The sequence below is a fragment of the Olea europaea genome, chromosome 14 (assembly GCF_002742605.1).
Source record: "Olea europaea var. sylvestris chromosome 14, O_europaea_v1, whole genome shotgun sequence".
In the NCBI taxonomy this organism is placed as follows: domain Eukaryota; kingdom Viridiplantae; phylum Streptophyta; class Magnoliopsida; order Lamiales; family Oleaceae; genus Olea; species Olea europaea.
In genome coordinates, this window is record NC_036250.1 from 16,108,430 (window position 1) to 16,115,866 (window position 7,437).

Sequence of the window (7,437 nt, forward strand, 5' to 3'; positions counted from 1 at the left end):
AAATACAAGGGTTGGCTGCTGATTTTATATATATATATATATATATATATATATATCACATACAGAAGACAAGGAACGGAGAATTGGGGTCAAACATTGTGGCTGGGCTAGATTTCATATACAGAAAAATAATTGAAGATATAGAAAACAACGACTGTTGGATGAAAAAATACGCACAGATAGAAAGAAAATAGTGGGTTGTTGCTGGAGAAAAACACGCAAAGCCGATGAAAGTACGAAATTGAGGAATTAATCACGTTCTGTCAAATTTTGGTGATGTTATTCTACTTTATGTATTTAATTCCAACATTATGTTGGACTAATTTTTCTTGTGTATTGGATGAAAATGAAATCCATTATTATTTATTTTTAATTCAAGACACGTGATTTAGTTAAATTCTTGCAATTCATATTAATCTTGCATGCGTAATTTTATTATTTGATTGCTTAATTACCAATTAAATATATGATTGCTTGTTGTAGTATTGAGAGGCTCACAAAAGGTTTAGAACACTGCTTGATTAACATGTATGCAATAAATTTTCGGAATAATATTTGCCACATGTGCAATCTCTGAGATAATTGTGAAATTGAATGCGTTTTATTCATTCGAATTCGGACAAGAAGTAGATTTGGATCATGATTATGACAGATTTAATTTGTCTTGAAAAAGAAAATTAATCACAATAGAATTATCTATTGTCAAAAATGCATAAACGAAGTAGTCAAGAATTGGAATAGAAAATAATAGGTGGACTCGTAATTCAATACAATATTCCTATACTTTTTAAATTCACATTTTACAAGTTTTTGTAGATTAAGTTAGATTAATTAAAAACCGTAGTTCACTTTTATTTGTTTACTTTGAACCTAATTAAATACTAGTGCACTCAATTAAATTTTATTCCTCATGGGACAATACTCTTAACTCACAAAATCTATTGCTTGTCAACGATCCTGTGCGCTTGCGGTTTTCGCACGAACAAGTTTTTTACGTCGTTGACTGAAAATAGTTTATTTAATTTGAGTTTATTAGTTATTTTTAGATTTGAAGTTTTTATTCCTTTTTTCTTTACTTTATTTGTTTTAGGCTATTCATTGAACGATCTAAGTCTCTTGTGTTTACTCTTCTCAGGAAATCGTAGTTTATGCAAAATTCTGACGAGATCGAACTTCTTCTAATAGATCCCGAAATCGAAAGAACTTTTAGACAACGAAGAAGAGAACATAGACAAGCAAGAGAAAATGGCAAAAAATCAACATCCAAATCAAGTTCAAAACCCTTTTCCACTACCCTAGCCAATTCAGCCAAGGGCAGTAGCAAATCAAAGAGAAGCTTTAGTGAGGGATAATGTAAAATGTCATGCCAGCTCTAGTGCAACTGACTATCATATATCCACCTTTTGGACTGGCCAACTTCCGTATTAGGCCTAACGTTATCAACTTATTCCAAAATCATCAAGATATCAGGTTCTTTGGAAGATCAACCAAAAATCCTGACGAACATATTCTGGCATTCTCGATGCTCTGCGATATGATCAACCACGAGAAAATGTCTATGGATATTTTTTGACTATGCCTATTTCCTCATACATTAAAGGAGGGCGCAAGAGAATGAATAAATTCCTTAACTCCTGGGAGCATCGTTTCACGAAATTAGATGGTACAGAGGTTCACATTGAAATTTTTCCTGCCATCTCGAGTCCATCATATCCGAAATGAAGTCCATACTTTCAGGCAAAAGGACCTCGAGAGCTATCCAGAAGCATGGAAAAGATTCAAAGAGTATTTCAGAAAGTGTCCTACTTTGAATATTCTAAAAGAATAAAAAATATGCCTATTCTATTAAAGCTTGAGACCTGAATTTCACAACATCCCAAATGCTTCTGTAGGAGGGTCGATATCGGATATTTCGTTGGATAATGCCTTGGAACTTTTTGAGCGAATTGTAGAAAATCAATCTAGTGGCCGAGGGACAGGGAAGTCCAGAGGAAAACAAATGGTATATATAATGTGGACGCAGTGATAGGGTTGACAGCACAGATGGAAACAATAACAAGAAAGCTTGACACTTTGACCCATCCTATGAATATATTACAAAATCCAGCTCTAAAATGTGAAGGTTGTAGGGCAAATCACATTACTGTAAGTTGTCCTTTGGTTTCTACTCACATAGGTCAGCCAGTAAAGATCAGTTATGCGCAGAACTATTAGAGGCAAAATAGACCTTACCCACACAACTACCATCTAAGTTTGAACAAGTATCCCAACTATGCGTGGTTTAACAATTCGGATTAAGTAAATTATATGAGGAGCAATCCACCAAGATTCAGCAACAAGAAGAAAAGAGGCAATTATTGGAGGATCTACTTGTCAAGTACATCACTAAGTTTGAGACGGTGATACACAATCAGCAAGCCTCTATACATAACATAGAGAAACACGTGGGACATATAGCAGTTGCATTAGCCAAAGACCACAAGGTACCTTACCCAGTGATATAGAAAAGAACCCAAAGGAATAGGTATTAGCAGTTGAAGTTGTGAATTATGCAACTATCGATACACCATCGATCAAGCCTGCTACACCTGTTCAAGCTTATGTACCGCCTATCCCATTCCCTCAAAGGGTTCAAAGACCGTCTAAAAAGGAACAAAGCTAGGCTATCACAACGAGAAGCGGAGTTCAGCCGCCAGAAACCACATTGAAGAAGAAAGAGACTGGGGAGAATCAAGTACATATCTCGAAGGAAGAACAAGTGGGCCAGTTTAAAAAATCATCAAATGTTAATCAAGAAGAACAGTTACAGAATAATAAACTGGACAAACAATTCAAAAATTTCTTGGATGCCTTTAGATAACTTCACGTCAACCTACCTTTCATTGACACCATTTTATAAATTTCAAATTATGCTAAGTTTTTGAAGGAGATGTTGACAAAGAAGAGAAAACTGCTAAAAGATGAAACAGTAACATTGACATATGAGTGTAGCGTGATCATTCAGCGTAGGATCCCTCCGAAACTTAAAGATCCAGGGAATTTTACTCTACATTTCTCCATAGGAAATTTACAAGATATAAATTGTTTAATTGACTCAGGAGTAAGTATTAACTTAATTCATTTGCCTCTTTACAGGAAACTAGGATTGAGAGATCCTAAGGCTGCTTCTATCATCCTTCAACTGGTAGATCGATCACTGAAACACTTCTATGGAATAGTTGAAGACATGCTTATCAAGGTGGAAGAGTTTATTTTTCCAGCTGACCTCATCATCCTCGATATAGAAGAGGCATATCAGATGTCAATAATCTTGGGAAGGCCATTCTTGTCTATAAGCCGAGCATTGCAAGATTTCGATGCTAATGAGATAGTCTTGAGGATGAAGGATAAGCAATAGAGCTTTACATGGAGAATCCAATTAAACAACCATCGTACTTTGAGGATTGCCAATAAGTTGGTCATTGGGAAAGCTACAAAGGCAAGCCAAATGAAGGTGGAATTGTTGGTAGAGATAGCGATGGAAACATAATTGTTTGGGGGATGAAAGATGAAAGAAGGAAGTACAATCAGTGCATAAAATGCAGAGCTGAATATTCCCTCTTCCAACCACCATGAATACCAAAACAACAAAGTCTAACTAAATACTATAAATTAAGCGCTTATTGGAAGATAACCTAATTTCATTACCATTTATTTATTTTGCTTTGTTGATCGTATTGCATATAAACTTGTTTTGATTATTAGTATGCATTAGATTTAGGCACGTTTAAATTTATAGGGTATCATCATCCGATAATGTTTTCGCTAAGGCTCTTAAATTTAATGTTGGTTATTTCGAGTGTTTGGGCTAAGTAATACACGTTTTAGATTATTTGATATCTAATGTTTGATTTGATTGTCATATGCAAAAACATAACGTCGTCGAACACCCAAACCCATATAGACCAAGAAAAAGCATGATGAGAAAAATTGTCTGGCCGTCACCCATAGTCCATTCCACAATCAATAGAAACATCTAGGGAGTATCTTTTTCCTTTTCTTTCCCGTCCCCTTATATTTTTAATTATGCTTTAAGATATTAAGGACAATATCTAGTTTAAGTTTAGGGTGGAAAAAACTTTAAAGCTTTGGTTTTTCGTATTTTTTTGTTCGTTTGTCTTGTGTGTTTATAAATAAATAAATAAAAATTGTTTTTGTGTGATAAAAAATATCGTTAAATTTTTTTATTTTTTTACTTTTGGCTGTGTGCTTGTGTTAGTTAGACAGTTTAGTTAATAATGATGATTAAATTTGAAATTTGATGTTGATTTATGAACTATAGATAGGGAGCATGCTAGATGGATTGAAAATTAAACTTGCAAAACTTGATATTATATACGCACTAAAATTGAGTTTGACATTATGATGAAATGAGTTGATTCATGCATTTGATAGATTGATTTAGTTAAACATAGATGCTTTACGCAAACCATACTAATTATATATCCTTAGACCAAATTTAGCACAATTTGGAGTTTACTGTTGTAGGAAAATACGGATATGAATGTGGATTTCTCTTGTGAAAAAGTTTGTGTGGATTGTCTTAGCTTAACAAGATAAAATTGGGTGAAAGTCTTAAATTGAAAGTCAATTTTTTCGAATGGTTGTGTGGTAAGGGGCATTGCACTGATCAAAGCATATATTTTTAAATTTAAAACTTCTCTTCGAAACCTTTATTACTCGATTAATTAAGCTTGTAAGGGTATCTTAAAACTTGGTGCCTTAAAATCATCTGACTTGAGAGTCATCAACCTAAAGCCTGCTATATGAGTAATCTAAAAAGTTTAAGGAGGAGACAAAAGAAAAAAAAAATTTTTTAAAAATCAGAAAAAGTAAGTGCATGAAAAAAGCAAAAATACTAAATGCCTTGTTATGCCCCAACACTTGTTTGAGAGAATTTGACTTCTAATTAAATGATGACAGTCGAAGCAATCAAATAATTGGAGAATTCTAGTTTATTGACGTGTTGACTTGCAACTAGTGACGTCTATCTAAATTGGAGAGGAACGGGATAGTAATAAAAAATTCAATCTTGGATCACAAGCTGGGAAAAGAGTGAAAAAGAATAAGTTTGGGGGTGTGTGAATCTTACAAGAGATTAAAGGATATATTTGACCATAAAATCTTACAATAAAATCTGATAGAGTGACTAACATAATGAATTTTAGCTAAGGGAGACAAAAAAAATGTTTTTATAGCATTTAAAAAGAATAAAGCCTCCTGTCCCGTGTCGGGGACGGGGGAAAATAGGGACACCACATGGCGATAGGCGTCACATGGCTCCCTTGTCCCTGTCCCTGTCTCCAATCCGGGACAAGGAGTAGGGTTGATTTAATAATTAGAAAAAGAAGTTTGGATAAGTCGTGGACCACCTTAATAACCTCAAATCAATAGCATGTTATTTGCCATTGTTGACTCCTATGAAAAGGTCAATTTGAACTAGCAATGGTCATCTTCACCCATATGGAGGTATCGGTTAAGGTCCACAAAGGCGGCTGGAAGGAAGCTTTACGTGCCAGACTTTTTTGTTGAGCAAATTTGGAACACAAAATCATCAAAGTGGAATGGTCCAAAACCATAACCACCACATAGTACTAATCCAAACTTCTCTATTATTGCACAAACTCCACTAGTGTATTCACCATTCTAAAAGTGACACATATTTTCGTTTTTTAGCTTATGTATTTAACACACCTTTTGCACAATACTCATTTTTTATTAGTCAGTAACTAAGACAAATTTCATTTAAAATTGAGTGGTAGTGAGACTTGAACTCGGACCCTTCACTTGCTATGCTACCATATTAAATAACACTGACAACGTTGTGACTAAAGCTAAGTTAAAATTACTTATTGATTAATAAATTATTTAAGAAATTACAACCTACTTTATAGCAATAGTGAAGTAGTAACACGAGGGAATGGTGAAAAGGAAACCCCATCGAGGAGTGAAATGAAATATGAAACCATAAACTCCCAAACAGTGAGAAGAGCCAGGTCTCTTAAGTCCAATGAAGCATACTCCTCACATGACTTGAGTAAATTACAGAAACATCACTTGAGGTTTATAAAAAACACGAAGAAAACATTTATTATTTAAAAATTGCAAAAATCTTTATTATTATCATAATATTTCCATTTAACTCCTTCTGTTTTCTTATTTCTCTTTCCCTTAATTTCTATTTAGGGAAAAAAAGTTGTTTGATTTTAAAGAAAATTAAATAGTTTAATTTTAAATTGATTTGCATTTAAAAAATAATACAAAGCATCTAATACAAAAGTGAAGTAAAAAGAAATCTAACCATTAAACGTTTGTTTCCAACTTTATTTCATTTTACTGTTACGTACTTCAATTTTCTAAACTTAGTATGTTATAAATTTTAAGAGTATAAAAAAATGAAAAAACTGAGAAAATGCTAATAAATCGAACAGCATAAATATTTGACGATTTTTAATTAGCTTTATTAAAGGATTATAAAACATGTATTTATATTGATTTGTTAATTATTTCTAATCGGATTTGAAAAAAAAAAGCTCTTTATAATTTAATAAGACAATAAAGATATTTATAATAGTACTTGTTTCTATTGAAACTAATCATTTCATCAAAATCGAAAGAATAAAGAGGAGAAAGTATGGTACTCTGAATATAATATAATACGGATATCAGAAGAGTTAAAATAAAAGAATTTCAAAATAATATAATTGAAATGGTAAAATGGTAAATTACATATATGCCTTTTGTCGATATTAACAAGAGATTTTCATAATTTTTGAAAAGCGGATGATAAATCTTTAATATTCGGTAACCTCAAGGGGGTAGCTAAAACTAGTTCTTTTAGTGCAACAACAATGATTAGTAAAGGAGATTCTACCAATTTCAACTGGAAATGAAATTCAAATTGGGTTATTAAGTTGGTAGAAACAATTGATAAGTACTCCACAAACTCATTAGACTCGGTCTGCTCATCGATCCAATTAAAGCATCATATCACTAGGTTAGTAGTTCAACAGATGAGTTAGTGATTTAATTAGTGGGTCGTTATCAAGTCAAAAGTTTATATATTATAATTTAAAATTTTATCTTGTTTGATCGTGATTAAAACTTAGATTTTAATTTTAGTCAAAGTCAATAATTAATTTTAACTACATATTTTATGGGTCCCACAACTTTTCGACCACACATTTTATGAAATTTTATCAAAATTTATAAAAAAAATCTTATTTTAATCCCCACTAAAGAAGGGCTTATCATTTGAACAATTATATTTTATAAGTTCTTAAATTTTCTTTCTTGTTTTAAAATAAAATTGAAGGCGTAACATATATTTAATCACACTATTTGATAGGGTCTAAAATTTAGATTTAAATTCAAGTCAAAATCAACAATGAATTTTAA